This window comes from Erithacus rubecula (genome assembly GCF_903797595.1).
Source record: "Erithacus rubecula genome assembly, contig: scaffold_137_arrow_ctg1, whole genome shotgun sequence".
Taxonomy (NCBI): domain Eukaryota; kingdom Metazoa; phylum Chordata; class Aves; order Passeriformes; family Muscicapidae; genus Erithacus; species Erithacus rubecula.
Window position 1 is genome coordinate 117,171 of NW_027636158.1, and position 20,226 is coordinate 137,396.

Below are 20,226 nucleotides of genomic sequence, written 5' to 3' on the forward strand. Positions count from 1 at the left end.
GGTCCAATTTTGGTAATTATTGGCTGAATTGTTCTCCTTGAGGTAGTTTGGGTTCGAGTGACTGTGGTTTCTTCCGGTCTCTGGGTCAGTGGATTTTCTGCAGTCTCATCTATTTGGGGTTCAACACAATCCTGAGTAATATTGTAATCTAATCTACACCCCTTAACTGCACACCTTCAATTTTAAGTCTAAACTCAGGACAGGTAGACAAACAGGTCTCACAACATCCAGAATCAATTCAAAGTCATTCATAGGATTCTGGTGATACTTATGAAATCCAGCCTGAACAAACGCTTATTCACAACCCCAAACCTTTCTCCCTTCCCCAACAGTTGCATTGGTAACCTTCATCATTTGGGATAACATCCTACGGGAGTAAGCGTCATAAGCTTTTCCATGGCAAAAAAATCTCCCAGTTGTACTATATATATGTGGTGTTGCATTAACTTTGGTCACAGTTATGGCCATAATCATGAGAAATACAGTTCTCCAGGCTAACATTTCTATCCAAAATCTATTCATCTTTCTCAAGTAAATTTCAAATTCAGTTCATTATCACCCAGTGTTGCTTTCCAAGGAGCTTCTGGAGCCTTCTTTACTTGCATATGATGAATCCAATCCTTCTGTTCCTTAATCTTTATTGCAGTATTAGTGGTGAGAAGCACCTGTAATGCTCCTTCCCACTGAGGCTCCAGAGTCTTTTCTGTAAAAGACTTAACATACACATAATCTCCAGGTTGTGTGTCATGTACTGGGCCATCTAGTTCTCTGCTCCGAGCTCCAGCCACATGCTTCTCAATTTCTCTGAGTTGTTTGTTCAGGGCCACCATGTACCTGTGTAGGGTTTCTTCCCCTACTTGGGCCAGTGTTCCCTGTTGTACCCCATATGGCATTCCATAGAGAATCTCAAAAGGACTCAGTTTCTCTTTTGCCCTCAGTTTAGTCTGAATCCATGACAATGCTAATGGAAGAGCCTGGGGCCAAGGTAATTGAGCTTCTTGTCCTAATCTTGCAATTTGCTGTTTCAAATTCAAATCAAATGATTCACTTTTTCTACCTGGCCACTTGACTGAGGGTGATAGGGGGTGTGAAGTTCCCAATCTATACCAAACAGGTGGCTAATTCGCTTTGAAATGAAATGAAATGTGGCCCTCTCTCTGAGGATAGTGTGGTTGGAACTCCAAAGCATGTTATTATTTCTTGTAACAGTACTTTGGTGACCTCTCGTGCTTTGGCAGTTCTGGTAGGAAAGGCTTCTGGCCACCCTGAGAAGGTGTCTATTAACACCAATAAGTATCAGTACACCCCTTTCCTTGGAAGTGAGCTTCCCCATCCCTGTCCTTTGGGATTTTCAAATTCAGACCACATCAAGCCTTGAACCACTTGTTTGGGGCTGTTTCTTACAGATTGGGACTGCTGAATTGCTGAGGTCTCTTCCAACTCAGCTCTCTGATGATCCTGGGACAATGCTGATCCCTGTTTTAGATAAAAGCACATATTTTTGGGACAGGAGACCTCCAGGGCTGTACAAGACCTGCAGCTTGTGGGGTGATTAGCTCCATCATTTGAGTACTTTAAGAAATGTCAAAGTTTTCCTACTGCAAGAGTGCAGGTAATTCCTGCAATTGTACAGTGCCAGAAGAAGAAATATTGATCTTTCCCTCTGTTTGTGTCACCAATATTCAGGTTTTTCATGTCCTTCTTCATTCATGAGTTTCCACCTCTCCTATTTAAATGGCCATGTCTATGGACATCTCTTAACTAGACCAGCTGGATCTATGGCCTTCCCATTGCTCCCAGATTTCCTCCTCTACCTCCACTCTGGGCATTCCAATGCCTCTCAATTGAGTATCTTCCCACTTTGAGCTTCAGGGAGTTGCCCAGTCTTTCAGAACTTTAAATAACTCATTAGTCAACATCTTAATTGCACTTATGTCTTTTACAATTACCTTTGTCTATATCTAAAAATATTGCTGTATGGATATGCCTTGTGGATAAGTGGGCACATCAGATGCTGCTGGGTCATCTCATATGACTGAGAGAAGAGTTTTGATGCTTTTAAAATTATATGATATTTACAATTTTTTATGTTGGCCATGAAGAGAAACTTTTCTGTGCCTCTGAGTCTCACCAGTTCCTGACCCCCAAAGAACCAAAACTAAAACATTGCTGAGGTCCCTTCCAGACTCAGCTCCCTGATGATACCAGGATGGTGCTACTCCCAATTTTGGAATGGGCTGGAGCAGATGTTTATAGGACAGGAGCCCTGGGGCTGTAGGGGACCTGACACTTGCAAAGGGCATGAGCACAACTCATTAGCTGGGTTACTTGAGTACTTTAAGAAATGTCAAAGGTTTCCCACCAGGAGAGAACAGAAACTTCCTGGAAGTGTACTGAGGCAGGAGAAGAAACATTGCCCTTCACCTCTACCATGTGTTACCATTATACTCTTCCCCTCTGTGTTACCATTATACTGTCTATTGTTTCATGTCCCTCTTCATTTGGGTGTTTCCACCTCTCCTGTTTAAATGGCCATGTCTAAGGACATCTCTTCACTAGACCAGCTGGCTATATGGCCTTCCCATTCTTCCCAGATTTCCTCTTCCAGTTCTTCTCTAATCATTCCACATCAGTCAACATCTTAATTGTGTTCATATCTACCACAGAATCACCCTTTCTAATGTCTTTGTTTAAAACTATTCCTGTAATGAAATCCCTTGTGCATGGTTATGCTCACGTTTCTGGCAGTAGCTCTGTTTCTGGCCACCTGCACCCCAAATTGCTTTTCTCCTAAGTTCTTAAGAATAGAAAATTAGGTATATTATAAAAGAAATTATTTACTGAATGGCCTTAATCTTAACAGACAAGAGACCTTAAATGGACTTCTTACTGCACAGGATTAATAAAAGAAGTACAGATACATAAAAACACAGTGCACAATGAAGATTCCTATATTACAGCCAGTGAAGAAATAGCAGAGATCAGGAGTCAATGTCACTTGCCACCAAAATGATGAGGGAGTACACATGGAGCCCTTTCACTCAACTTCCAGAAAAGTAACCACAAAAATGCATCCAGACTTGGGGGATAAGCCCTACCTGTTTGCAGAGACTATGCAGAAGACTTCTGCTTTGTGAGAGTTTTGTGCAACATTTATAGTTTGTAAAATGAATGTGTGTCACTCAGGAATTCAAGGCTTATCTCCCTTCAGTCTGCTCTCAAGGCAAGATGTTCATGGTCAGCTGGGAATTCCACCTCCCTGGCACCAGAGAGAACTCAGGACAGGACAGATGTCCAGCCTGGGTTATCTCGGCAAATCCTGAGAGGGGGAAGATGCCCTGAGTTATGGCCCAGCTGATGGACAGAGCAGATGAGCTCTGCTGTGCCACAGGGGAAGTCCTGCTGCAGGAACCTCATGGAACCAAGGGTGTGTTGTGACATTGTGATGCCTCATGGAACCAAGGAGACCATGGTGACACCAATGAACCTCATGGAACCAAGGGGCCTTTGTGACACTGCAAAGCCTCAGGAAACCAAGGAGTGCAAAGGTCTCAAACATTCCTTGCAGGGTTCTGCCTTGGGGAAGGGGAGCCTCCTTGGTGGCACCTTAGGCTGGCACATACCTGAGGAGTGCATCTGTTTTCAGTGGCAAAAGTTTGGAGTTTTAGATTGCTTGAAAAAAAAAAAAAAAAAGAAACCCCCACTTTACCTGGGTGCCATCAGTTCTCAGAGACTCAGTGCAGAAAGGAAAAAGTAAACAACTTTAAAAGACTGAAGCACCTAGAGGCATTGAACCATTGGCCATTGAGCCCCACTAAGTGCTGTTACTGATAAAGGCTCTCAAGAGACTAATTAAAGCAGATAACTGGAGGCCATGATTGCACAAAGCTCTCAGAGACTCCAAGGCAAAAACAAAACCCAAAGTCCTTTGAAAAACCTGCAGTCTCTGGGAGCATGAAGGAGCCCCCTGGGCCATTCCTGACCAAGGCTCCCCAGGGACTGGTCCCAGCAGATCCCTGAGGCCACTGGGATGTGGGGGGGGATGCTGAGGGCAGCACAAGGGGTGACAGTGCCCAGCCTTACTGGGCCTGTGCCAGGAGGCCCCAGTGGCTCAGGACAAGGTGTCTCCTCACAGCCCTTGGTGGCACAGACCCTGCTGTGCCCCAGGGCACCAAGACTTGGCTTCTCTTTGTCCCCACCTGTCATCTCTGCCTCCAGTTCTCTGCTCTGATTGTGGCTTGGAGACACTTTCTCACCTGTGTTCCTCGATGGGAACCATTAAAACTTGAAGAAACTTTGGAGTTTGATTCTCACTTGGAGTTCTTGAGAGGTTTCCTAACAAACCATGGTTGTGCCTTGATTTCCCTCTGGTCTGGTGAAATTCATTAGGAATGTTTCTTATATTAATTATGGAAATTTATTTCGAAGTGCATCTTATAAATATCCATTCCTATTTTAAAGGGTGTATTTTATTGCTGTTCTTTAGAAAGTAGAGGTGATTGCAGCCTTCTGTGACTGATATTGATCCAGAGTCTCTCCTCAGGAGGTCTGGCCTGCTCAGAGAAGCTGTGCCTTGAGGTCTGACCCAGTGTGGACAACCTTGCTTCACATTCCCCAACCCCATCCTGTCTGTCTTCACTCACCTGGGACCTGCTTTGCTTGGACAGTTGTCTGCTCTCAGGGAAAGAGAAGTTTTTTATTTTTGTTATTTTTGATGCAATCTAAAACTCCCAATTTTCCCTATGGAAAACAGACACACTCCTCAGGTATGTGCCAGCCCAAGGTGCCACCAAGGAGGGTCGGTATAGTGGACCAAGGCCTCAGGGGTGGTGCCTGGATTCACCGCCATCTTTCTTTTCTGCCTCTAACTCCCATCATTGCCCGCGGCCCCATAGAGCCCCATTGGAGCTGGGACTACAATACCCATCAAACCCTGCGCTCCACTGAAACCTGGTGTTCCCCCCCATATTTCCAATAGATTTTCTCCAGAACCTCCAGGATCCCTAAGTGTCCCCTCAGCACCCATGTGCAACCTCCCAAAAATGTCCCCGAATCCTCTGAATGCTCCCAAGCCTGCAGGTGCTCATTACAGGCACTTCTGGGAATTCATCTCCTGCCATCACTCCTGAGCTCCGAGCACCTCAAAACCCAGTCAGTCACCTAAAATTCCTCCCATGCCCCGTGCCCTCAAGTGCCCGGTTAGAGCTCCCCAAGATCCCTCCAAGCTCTCCCGAACTGAACACATTCCTCCCTGAGGACCTCAAGTCGCCGTTCAGAGGCAAAAGTGTCCCCGCAGTGCCCTCCCGGACCCCAGACTCTTTGCAAGAGGCACTTCTGGGACTACAGCTCCCATCATGCCCCACAGTTCCGGTAACGCGCCATTCCAGCTGAGACTCCATCTCCCATCATGCTCCGTGCCTCACAGAGAGACATTGCAGCTGCATCTACAGCTCCCATGATGCTCTGCAGCCCCTTTACACCGTATTATACCCGCACCTACAACTCCCATCATCCCCCGCGCCCCAGAGAGCCCCAGCAGAGCCCCCCAAGTGCCTGTCTGGACCCCAAGGGGTCCCAGATTCCCCTCCCTGACCTCCAAGTGCCTCCCTGGACCCCCAAGTGCCACTCTGAAGCCCAGACTTCCTTCTAAATTTTTCCCCTGACCCAAAACAGCTCTAAATGTACCCAGAAATGTCTCCCTGGACCCATAAGTACTCACCTTGACTCTGTCTGAGAAAAAGTTAATAATAAAAATGATAAAATGATTACAAATATTACGAATTTTCCTAAAGAGGGAGAAATAAATAATCAATAGAACTTAATTAATTCATTATGGGATTTGTCTTACTTAGAAAAAATGACCAATAATTTATGTGGTTGCTAATAATATGAAGATTATTAATGTAATTTTAAAAATTAGGTTAAAATGTATGAAAGAGTAATATCTCATAAAAATATAATTTTATTATTTAATTACATTTTTGTTTTAAAGAGAAATTGATGAGGTTTAGTTATATTTTTGGTTATCAGTCCCAGGTGGGAGATATCATGCGTTGGTGAGGTTGGGGGTGAGGAGCAGGATGAACAAACAGGGGCAGTCTGCAAGGGGCTCATTCTTCCATGTGCCCAGAGCTCCTAAGAAGGCATTTAGTATCAAGATCACCTGCAGAATGCTTCTCTCAGATTCTCTCTGAAATGAAAAACAGAAAAACATTCTGTTGAGAAAAATAAAGTCATGAGATGCACTTTGAAATCTTGCTCCTTAAAAGAACTCCAAACTTACTCCAAGCAGCTGCACAAGCCCTGCAGACTTGATGACAAATAGAGAGTGAAAGAAAGCTCCTGAAAATTTTCTCTATTTTAATGATCCCCAGGGTGGATTTGATGCTGAGTCCAGGACCCTTTAGGCACTGCGAGAAGGCTGAAGAAGGTGCTCCTGGAGTCAGAAGCAAAATTTCAAGTCCCTTGGAGCATCAGTGGCCCCACTGAGGGCAGGGACTGCCAAAGGCTCCCCAGGGACTGGTGAGAGCAGATCCTTGAGGGCAGGATTGCAGGAGCCAAAGGCTGTGAGCAGGAACTGCAATGCTGAGCAAGGCCTGGGCTGGTTGGAGGCAGCAGAAAGGCCAAGGGCTGAGCCCAGGTCTGGCCCAGCAGGGCCTGTCCCTCACGAGTGGCTCGGGGCTGTTCCTGGGGCACTGGGATGGGAGGGGCAGCAAGGACAAATGGCATCAGCCTGCAAGCCTTGCCAGCCTGCTCAGGGAGGGCCGAGGCAGCAGCAAAGAGCAGCCCCTGCAAGGAAAGTTCCTCCTGTGGGGCTCCAGAGGTGCTGCCCAGCCCAGGGCACAAAGGCCTGGGTGCCTCTGGCCCTGCCAGCCCTGCCCAGCCCTTGGCCATCTCTCCTGCAGCCTGTGTCCCTGTGCGTGCTGCTCCTCTGCCCTGGCTGGCTGCACACGCCCATCTCACTGTGCCCCCAGCATTTCTCAGCCCAGCATTGCTGTGCCCTCCCTGGGCTCCCTGCACCCAGCGCTGCCGGCTCCTGGCACACAGAGCCATGGCATGGCCCAGCCTCAGCTGGGACACCTGGGCCACCAACATTCTGCCCTGGCAGGGACTTTGCTGCTTCCTCACCTCCAGGTTGAACCTTCCAGGCTGCACTTTGGGGAGGTTTCCTTCTCTTCCCACTCCTGAGGGAAGCTCTGTCTCCTGCTGTTCACAAATAGAGAAGGGCTGGGGGGAGATGTGGTGGTCGGAGGTTGTTTGGGATAAAGAGACCATTAAATTATTGAGTTTTTAAATATTTTGTGAAAGAAGGAGGGCCATGAACAAAACTTCTACACTGGACTTAGAGAGAAACGACTTTGGCCTCTTCAGGATGCAGATTTGGGGATACCTGAATCAGGTAATGATTCCTTTTAAGGGAAAGAGCCTTTTCAAACAAAGGCGTTCAGGAAAGATGAAAACACTTCAAGAAAGAAATTCTGATGGAGCAGGAGCAGCCTGGCCCTCTTCACCAAAAGGTGAGCCAGTGAGGAAAAGGTCTGTCTGGGCATGGAGATTTTCCAGGAAGTAAGGGAAAAAGAAGGTGCATCACCTTGGAAAGAGGAGCAGGCAATTCAGGAAGTGTTTAAGGATGTTATTAGCTTAGGAACAAAGAAAAGTAGAGAGCTGAAAGTTCAGTTAGAACTTAACCTGATAGCTTCTGTGAAAAAAATAATGAAAAACAGTTTTATAATTAAAATAATAACAAAAGAAGGAACAAGGATAACCTCAGCTCTTGATTGGATCCAGTGGGGAATATTGTAAATAAAGATATTGAAGGTGTTGAGGTACGTAATACCTTTGTTGCCTCAGTTTTCAACAAGAGGACAGATTGTCCTCAGGACAAGTGTTTTCCTGAGCCAGTAGATGAGGACAGGGATCAGAACAGAATTCCTGTAAACCAGGAGAAATCAGCTGGGGACCTGCTGAGCTACTCAGATGCTCACAGGTGTCTCTGGCACCAGATGGGATCCATTCTAGGGAGATGAGGGAACTGGTGGATGAGCTCCCCAAGCTGCTCTCCATCATTTACCATCAGTCCTGCCTCACTAGGGAGGTCCCAGAGGACTGGAGGTGCCAATGTGAGCCCATCCCCAAGAAGGGCTGGAAGGAGGATCTGGGGAACTCCAGGCCTGTCAGCCTGACCTCAGTGCCCAGCAAGGTGATGGAACAGATCACCCTGAGAACCATCACAGGGCACCTACAGGATGGCTGAGCGATCAGAGCCAGCCAGCATGGATTTCAATATCTGCATTGATGATCTGGATGAGGGCATTGAGTGCACCATCAGCAAATGTGCAAATGGCACCAAGCTGGGTGTGAGTGTGGATCTGCTGGAGAGTAGGAGGGTCTGCAAAGTGACCTGGACAGGCTGGATCCAGGGCCCAAATCCACCAAGGTGAGGTTTAACAAGACCAGGTGCAGGGTCCTCCACTTTGGCCACAACAACCCCTGCAGTGCTCCAGGCTGGGGACAGAGTGGCTGGGCAGTGGCCAGGCAGGAAGGGACCTGGGGATATGGACATGAGCCAGCAGTGTGTCCAGGTGGCCAAGAGGCCAATGGCTCCTGGCCTGGATCAGAAACTGTGTGGCCAGCAGGACCAGGGCAGTGATTTTTCCCCTGTGCTCAGCACTGGTTGGGCAGCACCTCGAGTGTTGTGTCCACTTCTGGGCTTCTGAATTTCGGAAGGACATAGAGGGGCTGGAGCATGTGCAGAGCAGGGTAACAAGGCTGGTTAGGGGTCTGGAACACAAGTGCTATGAGGAGCAGCTGAGGGAGCTGGGGATGTTTATCCTGGAGATAATTAGACTGAGGGGTGACTTTATCACTCTCTACAACTTCCTGAAAGGTGGTTGTGACCAGGTGGGGGTTGGTCTTTTTCACCAGGCAATGGCTGTCAGAATGAGAGGACTGTTACAAGCTGTGCCAAGGGAAATATAGGTTGGATATTAGGAAAAATTTTTTACAGAAAGAGTGATAAAGTACTGGATTATCTGCACAGGGGTTGGTGGAGACACCATCCCTGGATGTGTTTAAAAAAAGATGGGATATGACACTCGTTGCCATATTAAAATTTTAGTCAGGGGTTGGATTTGATGATCTTGTTCTTCTAACCTAATGAATCTGTGATTCTGTGAATTCTCAGAGTCTTTCAGCTGAAGTCTCTGTCCCTGTCCTTTTCCTGGGTTTCTGTTGCAGATGGAAGCAGCTGATGCCATTCTCACCTTTAACCCCTAATTTGAATGCAGACAGATGTTCCCAGGTGTGATAAGCAGGTGTTGCTCAATGTTTATGTGGAATTTTTGTATCCTCATGGCACCAAGGACACCCTTATGGAACTGTGTAACCTCATGGAATTAAGAAGCCATTTAGAAATTGGGGTGGGAAGGTACCAAGGAGATCACTGAGATACTGCAGATCCAAGGAGACCATGGTGACCCCACGGAAACTCATGGATCTATGGGTATTGTGACACAGCAGGGCCTTGTGGCTCTACCAAACCTCATGGAACGAAGGTGACATTTTGGGACTGCAGAACCTTATGGAACCAAGGGGACCACAGTGACACTGTGGGCTCCATGTAACCAAGGGGCCATGGTGACACTGTGGAGCCTCACTGATCAATGGTGCATTGTTACACCGCAGGGCAGTATGGAATCATGGAGACAACTGTGACATTACACAGTGCCATGGAACCAAGGAACCAAGGAGACCATTGTGACACTCCAAGACTCCATGGAACTAAGGATTCATGTAACAGTGTGGGACACATGGAACTGAGGGTCCATTGTCACACTGGGGACTCATGGAATTATAGAGACCTTTGTGACACTGCAGGGCTTCATGGAATGAAGGGACAGTTGTGACACTGTGGGGCCTCATGGAGCCAAGGAGAGCATTGTGACACTGTAGGGTACCGTGGAACAAGGAGGCAACTGTGACACTGCGGGGCTTTGTGGAACCCAGGTGGTGATGTGACACTTGCTTGGCCTTATGGAACCAAAGAGAGCATTGTGACACTGAACCTAATGGGATTGTTGCAAATGATACAACTTTTAGAGGTTTTTTAATATAACTTCAGTCAGGGGTTTGTTTGCCTTTGCCCAGGAGGAGGGGAATTGAAGTTTCTCTTCAAAAAACTATTCATTGAGGATGGGTGAGTCCTGATGAGTTCAACATCTACAGACTGGGAGTAACCCAGAAGATACGCAAGAGATAAATGACCAGTAAAGAAAATAACCCCCAGTGTGGTTGAAGACACGTGGTCTGGGAAAAGATTGGTAAGACAATCAAAGAATGAGGGCTTAATTCACATCAAAGGCAAAGGGATCAGTAGCCAACAGGAGATCAAATACTAAGAACTGTGCAATTTAAATAAATTAATTTCTTCAATGAAGTGTTTTTGGGCAATTTCGGCCTCCAATTCTCTCCTCCGAGGAGTCCATGAGGAGCCTGGGGTGGGAATAGACCTCAGTGGGACCCATTAGTGCTTTGAGAAATTTGGTTTTTTCTTATGACTTGGACTCCTGGAAAGGGTTGTGCAATCTCCTCTCACATCCTGATGTTCCAGGGCTCAGCACCAAATGTACCACGGGGCTCATTGGGAGCAAGCAAGTCCTGACAAACCATGGCTCTGCCTTGATTTCCCTTTGCTCTGGTGCCATTCATCCGGAAGGCTTCCTATTATCGTTATGGAGAAATAATTCAAACAGCTTCTTAACTCTTTAATAATTTATTATTATTTTAAAGGGTGTGTTTTATTACTGTTCTCTTTAGAGCAGAGGAGATTGCAGCATTCTGTGATTGGTATTGATCCAGGGTCTCTCCTCAGGAGATCTGGCCTGCTCAGAGAAGCTGTGCCTTGAGGTCTGACCCAGTGTGGACAACCTTATTGCACATTCTCCAACTTCATCCTGTCATCACTCACCTGGAACCTGCTTTGCTTGGAGAACTGGCTAGACTCAGGAAAAAGGGGTTTTCCTGGTTCTTTTGAAGCAATCTGAAACTCCTAACTTTCCCCACTGAAAACAGACACACTATTCAGGTGTGGAGTTTCCCCTTCCCCAAGGCAGAACTCTGCAAGGAATGTTTGAGACCTTTGCACTCCTTGGTTCCCTGAGGCCTTGCAGTGTCACAAAGGCCCTTGGTACAAAGAGGTTCCGTGCTGTCACAATGAAGATTTGGGTCCATGGGGCCTAGTGGTGTCACAATGCTCTTTTAGGTTCCATGAGGCCTTGATCTGTCACAATAGACCCTTGGTTCCATGAGGTTCATTGGTGTCACCATGGTCTCCTTGGTTCCATGAGGCATCACAATGTCACAACGCACCCTTGGTTCCATGAGGTTCCTGCAGCAGGACTTCCCCTGTGGCCCAGCAGAGCTCATCTGTTCTGTCCATCAGCTGGGCCATCACTCAGGGCATCTTCCCCCTCTCAGTAGTTGCTGAGATAACCCAGGCTGGACATCTGTCCTGTCCTGAGTTATCCCTGGTGCCAGGGAGGTGGAATTCCCAGCTGAACATGAACATCTTGCCTTGAGAGCAGCTGAAGGGAGATACGCCTTGAATTTCTGAAGGACACACACTTCACTTTACAAATTATAAAAACTACACAAAGCTTTCATTAAGCAGAAGTCTTCTGCATAGTCCCTGCAAACGGGGAGGGCTCGTCTCCCAAGACTGGATGCATCTTCATGGTTCCTTTTTTGGAAGCTGAGTGAAAGACCTACGTGTGCACTCCCTCATCAATTTGTTGGTAAGTTACATTGACTCCTGATCTCTGCTGTTTCTTCACTAGCTGTAATATAGGTAACTTTATTGTGCACTGCATTTGTATCTACATGTGCTTCTTTTGCTTATCCTGTGCAGTAAGTAGTCCATTTAAAGTCTCTTGTCTGTTAATCTTGAGTCCATTCAGTAAATAATTAATTATATAACAGATGTAATCAGCCATGGTAAAGAATTTGAGAGCAGGAGAAATTTGGGGTGCAGGTCACCTGAAACAGAGTTACTGCCAGAAACCTGAGCATAAGGTAGGACATTTCTAAGCTTTCAGTCAATTAAAAAAAAAAAAACAAACAAACAAAAAAAACCCCAAAAAAACCCAAACCAACTAAAAGAGATAAGATCTTTCTTTTCCATTATTTATTTCCTATTTATACACTGATATCAGCAATCCCCAACCGACATTGATCCCAAGCACATCCTAATGCATTTTGAACAGATATGAAAATCAAGACCCTTTATGGCTGACAATTAATCAGACTCTGTCCCTGCCCCCACCCAACCATTTCCCTCATCCAACCCCTGGGACTCAGTGCAGCCTTGTGCATATCTGAGCTTCCTTCATTCCAAGCTGTGAAGCAAAAATCAAAGGTTCAAGAGTTTAGCTGAGGGATAGAAGGCACACATATAATGATTAGATTAGAAGCAATGTAGAAAGTGGCTGAGCCAGTAGAGCTAAGACAATAAATCACTTGCTTGGCTGTGTTGTGTCAAGATGGGTGGATGGAATATTGTTAATTAAAGAAACTGTAACTGCACCTGGGCCCTGAAACTAGCCAGAACCAGGTTGGGAGCTTGATCTATGGCATGAGAACCTAGCAACTAAACAAAGTTGAAAAGTTGAAAGCAAGGAAGACTCCTTGACTTCATCATTAGACTACTGACCCATTTCTAACACCCACCAACCCATTTGAAGGAAAGAACTGCTCAAGCGTAAAAGGACTTGAAGCTAATTTTAATATGAAACAAGGCTAGATGGAGTTAGGTAATGAATATATATAGGCGTATTGGATAATTTTATGAATGTGTAAGTTTTTTGTGGATTAAAAAAGGCAACAGCCCTGTGTACTTTGCACACCCCATGGGAGATTTCTCCTGGTTGTGCATGGTGTCGTAATAAATATTCCACTTTCTAACTTTAACTGGTTAGAGAGTTTTTGCTTCTGCATCAATTTGGTGACTGCCACAGGACTCCTCTGTTTGGCTGCAAGAACAGTCCGGGCTGTGAACTTCTCTGACATTGCTGGGACCTTCCTGGAGGGACCTCTGCTCCTGGGCTGCTCATTGCAAGGACAGACAAGACCTGTTGCTGGACTGAAGACAAAATGGAATGTTCAAAATTATATTGGGTAGCCTGTAAGACATATGTGTGGCTAAAAGGCAGCTGATAAGGTGCTGGAGACGTTCTGTGCTCAGCACAAGCCTGTACAGTTTTGCTTGCAGGCATCAGGAGGGTGTAGTGGCCACAGAAAGGGTTTCTTGTGTCAGGGGACCCACTAGCAGTTCTGAGGGTGAACTGGACAAATACTTGTTCATTGCTGATATTTTTGCTAATGCTATTTTAATTGTAGTTATTTCGACTATGTCCTAACTTTGTGAATGATTGTGCGTGTGATTGGTGAGATGTACTTAGTACTAGTCAAGTGGGAGCTGGGATTGGCATTTTTATTTTTGCTAAACCAAAACCAATGGAGAAGGGTGAAGTGACTGGGTGACCCTTTAAAATTGCTTCATGCTGTGTGCTACGTTGACAAGAGGTGCATACTTTGTCCCTTGATAAAGAGATACCCTTCCCTGCAGTGATTTTGACTTTGGGATTCGGGTTGTGTGGGGAATTCCTGTTTATGAGTGACGGTATTTCCTGTAACACTTGGTGTTCGGGCTTAACCTGTCCCCTGCCGCCGCTGGTCATTGTGTATTTTAGAGTAAGATTGCTATCTTGTGACAAATGTTATAATTGAGTACACTGGCAATTCTGCTCTGTGTTTCCTGTGTTGTTCCTCTGGCTGTGTTGTTGGCTGTGCTGTTGTAGTTTGCTGATAGAAGTGGCTGTTGAACCTCGAGCCCAAGCTGAAGGAGCCCAGCTGTGTAGGTGTCACGATCCGCTCAACCGGAGCAGGAGTTGTGATGGTTCGTTCGACCCCAGGGTGCAAAAGACAAAAGGCAAGAGACTCAGGTTTGTTAAGCAGAAAGCAATAATGCAGTTTATTGAGTGCCTACAATTCAGTTTTGTGATAGAGAGAGAGAGGGATGGGATATAGCTACCAACAGATGGGATGCGTCCTCATGGTAATCCGACTAGACACATCTTCAATCCGTTGGGAAGAAAGAGATCTCGAAGTCTTCTTTAAGAAAGTAATTTTTTATAGTCCTTTTCCAAAGTGAGTGGCTTCTGTCCAAAAAGTGGGAGATTTATGGACTATTGTGTATGGAGATCGTGGCCCCATGATGCAGGTGCAGGGACAGGGTGCGATAACCAGCACCCTGCAGTGACCCATGACAAGCACCAGGCACAGCTACAAACAGCCCTTGGCCCACAAGCATCCACCTCAGCCAGGCTGGAGCTCTGGGTCAGGGCAAGTGGTGCAATCTCAGGGCCCAGTCTCTGCTGATGGTCGTGAGGAAGATCAGAGAAAACTTCAGACTGGCTCTTACAAGCAGCCCTTCCCTGGGAAGGAAATTCCTTTCTCTTGGTACCAAGCCTGTGCCTTCTGCTAAGTTGGCAATTAAACCTTAGTTCGTAGTGATTTCATTTCATCATTCTGGTCTCCTTGGTTCCATCAGGCCCAGCTTTGTCACAACAGACCCTTTTTAAAATTAAATTCCATTGCATGACAATCCTTTCTTGGATTCCATGAGGCCCTGCTGTGTCACAGTGGAGCCTTAGTGCCATGTATTTCCATTGCAGCACAATAGTCTCCAATATTCCATGAGGCCACGGTGCAAAACAATGGGCACTTCTATCCACGAGTTTCCATACTATCACAGTGGTCTCTTGGATTCTATGGGGGCCTACAGTGTCACTAGGGAGTCTTTGTTCCACATTTTTCTCTTGTGTCACAACGGACACTCGTTTCCTCCAAGGCTGGAGATGTCCCAGTGGCACTGGGTTTCCATCAGGCCATGCTTTGTCACAATGGGTTCCATGAGAATCCATTGTGCCACAGTGGTCTCTTCTGAGTGCCATAAGGATGTCCTTTGTCACAATGGAGCCTGCCTTGCATGAGCCTTGGCCATGTCCCAGTGACATATGGGTTCCATGAGGCCCTGCTCTGTCATAATGGACACTTGTTTCCATGCGATTCCATCGTGACACAATGCTCTCCCAGATTCCATGCGGTCTTGTTCTGCCACATTGGTGTCTTGGATCTGTTAGGCCTGGCAGTATTTCTGTGGCCCTTGTGTTCTATATGGCCCCTCTCTGTAAGAATTGACCCTTGGTTCCATTGCATTACAATGCTCCCTATGTTTCCATGACCTGCCCTGTGTCTCAATGGACACTTGATTCCACAAGAGATGGCAATGTCCCAGTGGCACCTGTGTCCTATTTGGCCCCTCTTTGTCAATATAAAGCCTTGGTTCCATGAGATTCCACTGTATCACAATGATCTCCTTAGTTTCCTGAGAACCTGATGTGTTCACAATTGACTCTTGGTTGCTTGAGATTCAATTACATCAGAGAGGTCACCTTGGTCTCATAAAGGCCAGGTTTGTCACAACAGATCCAGGATATTCCATTGCAACACAATGGTCTCCAACACTCCATAAGGCTGCACTGTGAAACAGTGGACATTTGCTTCCATGAGATCCATTGGGAAACAATGTTCTCCTGTGTTCCATTAGGCCCGACTTTGATAAAATGGACACTTGCTTGCATGAGCCTCAGAAATGTCTCACTTTGTGTCCCAGTGCTCTCCTGGGTGCCATGAGGCCCTGCTGTGCAATAATGCAGCCTTGTTTCCACTGGGCCTGGCAATGTCCTAGTGGCACCTGTGTGCCATGAGGCTCCATTTGATCAAAATAGAACCTTGGGTTGATGTGGGTGAGGGTCTGTAATGACTCAGAGTCCCCAGGCAGGTGCAAAGGAGAGACACTTTATTGCAAAAACCAGGCCTTTTTAAGCAGTAAGACCATTATCAGTTACACTGTTTTAAAGCATAGCAAGCATACTTACCTTCAAGGAAGACCTGTCCATCTGGAATTAAAGCTCCCTCAATCATCATCTCACATTTTTCTCCTTCTTTTACCTCTCTGTCTGCCAGCTCATTTCCTTCCTCCAATTCCAGGCTCACCTTCTGATGTGCCTTAATGTGCATAATTGGTACCTGCTCAGGTAACTGAACTGCTTCCAGCAGCTACAATATTTCCTGTACATTTGATTTTTTTCCCTTGCGAGTTTAACAGTCTACTTTCTATCCAGATGGCTCCATGGGTGTATACAACTCCAAATGCATACCATGAGTCTGTATAAATATCTATTTTCCTTCCTTTGTGATATCTTAGACGTGGGTTAGAGCGATTATCTCAGCTTTTTGTTCAGAGATATCTATTGATGAGGGTCCAGACTCTGTTACATCTTTGCAGGTGCTAACTGCATACCCAGCATGTCGCTTTCCACTGACGACATCACTGCTTTCATCAGTGAACCAGATTTCTGTGCCATCTAAAGGGGTGTCCTTCAGATTTGGGCAGCTGGAGTATGAGGCTTCAATAGTCTCCAGGCAGTCATGGTGTCCTGGTTGCTCTTGATTTCCACTAAGGAAAGAAGCTGGGTTGATAATGTTAGTTACAACTACCTCTACATCATCTTGTTCCATCATAATGGCTTTTCAGGAACCTTTGTGGGGAGAGTCAGTGCTCTCCCTTTACTTCCAGGACTGCAGACACTGTGTGAGCCACCAGTACAGTCATTTTCTGTCCCAAGGTGGATTTGTGTACATCTTGAATATTCAGCACCACTACTGCAAGGGCTCTGAGGCATGCCAGCCATCCCTTGGCTGTTGTATCTAGTTGCTTGGAGAAGTAAGCCACTGCTCTCCAGTCTAGACCCAGGTCCTAGACCAGTATCCCCAGGGCAATTCCCTGCTTCTCACAGTGTCCTGGTTTGAAAGGACAGGTGTCTGCCAGTAAGGGCAGAAGTTTCCCTTTGGAATAGAGACTTTGGTTCCACTCCCCCCTTCCCCCAAGTATTATAATTGTTTGAATCAAGGACTCTGAGGCAGAGATAAGGGGGTGGGAATAACAGCTCTTTTACTAATATATCTAACTGTACAAGCAGAAAACAATAACAGTTAAAATTGCTAACAGAACGAAATAGATAACTCGGTCTCAGTCCCTTTAGGTGCAAGCACGCTGTTTCTGTGCCTAGTCCACAGTCCGGACCTGCCGAGGGCAGACGGGAACGGAGGACAGAGGGAGGGGGGAGGGGCAGCAGCGGCCACATCAGTCTCGGTGGGAAGGGGCTGGAGCGGCGGCTCCTCACTCACCGTGTGTGTCTGGGTGATCAGCTGTGTCCGCAGAGGCAGGAGGCTGGAACGGGGCAGATGCAGGGCAGGTGGTCGCAGAGGGTCTGGCTCTGCTGTGCTCGGCCACGTGGCTGAACGATCCCGCGCGTCCTCCTCCCGGCTCGCCGGAAACGCGAGTGCCCTCCCGGAAGCCTCAGAGGCCCCTCCGGGAGCCATTCCCACCCACCCCTTTTGTCTGGACCCATCAGAGACCCTGGGTGTAGCCCGGCCAGCTCCATTGGCATGATAATGGGAAAAATTCTTTCAATTGACACAGTAACAGAAAACACTCAACCCCCAACACACAGGAAACCAGAAAGAATGGTTTGCTTACACCTGGGAGTGTGAGAGCTGCAGCTGACATTACAGCATTCTTCAGCTGATGAAAGGCCCACATGGCCTCTTTTGTCCACTGGAGGTCTCTGTTCCCATTTGCAATGAGCACATACAGAAGTTTTACGAGCAAGCCATAGCTGTGTATCCACAGCCTACACCACCCTGTCATTCCTAAGAATGTCCACAGTTCCTTTGCTGTCTGAGGTTTTGGGGTTTGGCATATCACTTCCTTGTGATCTTGACCTAGAGTCCATTGTCCCACACGAATTTCATAACCCAGATTAATTACCTTTTGGTTTACTTTCTGGGTCTTTTTCTTTGATGTCCTGTTTCCCTGAAGTTCTAGAAAGTTTAGGAGGCTTACCATCCAGGCTACACATGCCTCTTTCATCTGGGTGGTTATGAAGATATTGTTCATGTACTTCAGTAGCTTTCCTTCTTCTGAGGAAGCCTCCCAGGATTCCAGATCTTTGGCAAGTTTTTCCCCAAAATGGAGAAGGAGAATTTTAAATCTCAGAGGCAACACCATCCATGTGAGCTGGGATCTGTGCCCACTTTTAGGGTTTTCCCATTCAAATGCAAAATTTTTCTAGCTGTCCTCGTGAAGTGGGAGGCAAAAGAAGGCATCTTTGAACTCTAAAACAGTAAGCCAAGTTAGCTCTGGTGTTAGGCATGTTAGCAAAGTGTATGGGTTTTCAACCATGGGATAGAGACCTTCAGTTATTTTGTTAAGAGCCCTTAGATCCTGTACTATGTGATATGGCCCATCAGGTTTTCAGACCAGTAAGATGGGAATGTTGAACTCAGATGGGAACTCTTTTAACAAACCTAATTGCAAGAAGTTTTCAACTATCGGACTAATTCCTTCCGTGTTTTCCTTTTTCAAAGGGTACTGTTTAATTCTAACTGGTTGTTTTTCTTCCTTCAGTTTAATTACTATAGAAGGTGCATTTTTTCACCCGCCCTAGTACAGTGCAAGTCCATACTCCAGGAAACACTTGATTCATTATTTCTTCGCTAATTTCTCCCTCCATATGAGCAGCTGTTAACATTTAACGTAACACCTCTATGTACTGTTCATCATTTACCTCCAGAATAACCTCCACATTTTAAAATTTAATGGTTACTTGTAATTGTTCTAACAAGTCTCTCCCCAAAAATTGTCTCAGGAAACTGGGCAGATAGAGAAATTTATGAATATCCTATTGGTTTCCAAGCCTATGCTTTAATGGTTTTCATAAAAAAATGCTTTTTTAAGTTTGCCAATCCCTCCTATTACTGTAGTATAATCCTTCTCCACAGGTGCCATAGTTTTATTCAGAAGTGAATATGTTGCCTCCATGTCAACTAGAAATTCCACTTTTTTTCTCTTTCTCCCCAGCTTTAACTTTCAACCAGTGGATCTCCTTCGGTGAGATCTCCTGGTCCTCCTCAGTCTTCTTTCACATGTGCAATCACTTTCCCCTTTTCCCAGTCTTCCTTTTCCTTAGGGTCACCCTGTCTTCATTCTGGACATTAATTTTTCCAGTGACCATATTTCTTACAAAATCACACACTAGTCTCTGCCCAACTGGGACAGACCTTGTCTAGGTTGTCCCTGTCTGCATCTTTCTCTCTCCCTCTCACTTATGATACTATGAACTTCCTCATTCCTTGTTTATATCCTTCTTCCCAGTTACTAAAGACTCTCCACACCTTGTGCATGTCTCTCTAAGTTCGTCACATCCTTCCCCTGAAGCTTTTGAAGTTTACGTCTTATGTCATCCATAGATTGTCCCAGGAATAAATTGACAAGCTGCTGTATCCCTACATCAAACCCAGAGTCCAGTGATGTGTGGCAGCCCATTGCATCCCTTAATTGATCAAGGAATTCGGATGGTGACTCAGAGGGCCCCAGTTTGATTCAATATAAAGCTGACCAATTCATAGTTTTGGGAATGGCCCTTTCCATCCCCTTTGCAAACCACTCCTGATAGTTTTCCAGCTCTCTCAATTCAGCTGATCTGTTTGGGTCCCACTGTGGATTTTGGAATGGGAAATAATCTTTCACATCCAATTGCCAGGTTTTATAATAATCTTCTGCCAAATCTCTTGCTGTTTTTATAATTAATTGTTTTTTGGTCTTGGTCACTGCATCCACTAATAATTGCATATCGTGCCAATCTGGAATTTTTTGTTTTGTGTCGCAGATATTTAGCAGTGTTAACTGGATCACTGCATAATTTTTAATAATCTTTTCCCATGCCTCCACATTGATTGTGGAGAAGGGAACTTTAACTAATACCATTTCTTCCTCTGATCCCACTGTCTCTCATACAGGTGCCGGTGATATCTGTGTCTGTTGTCTAGTCCGGTGTGTGGTCAGAGGAGAGTCTGCATCCTCATCACTTTCCTGTCTTATGTGGGGAGGCTTGAGCAAATTGTCCTCCAGATCTCACTCCTTGCCTACAATCTGGTAAACCTTATCTGATTTTGCACATCTTTGCCCTATACTGCACACTGAACAACACCACTTAAACTTTCATCTCTTCCTCTTATTCTCCTTCTCCTAGGGCCAATGCCAGA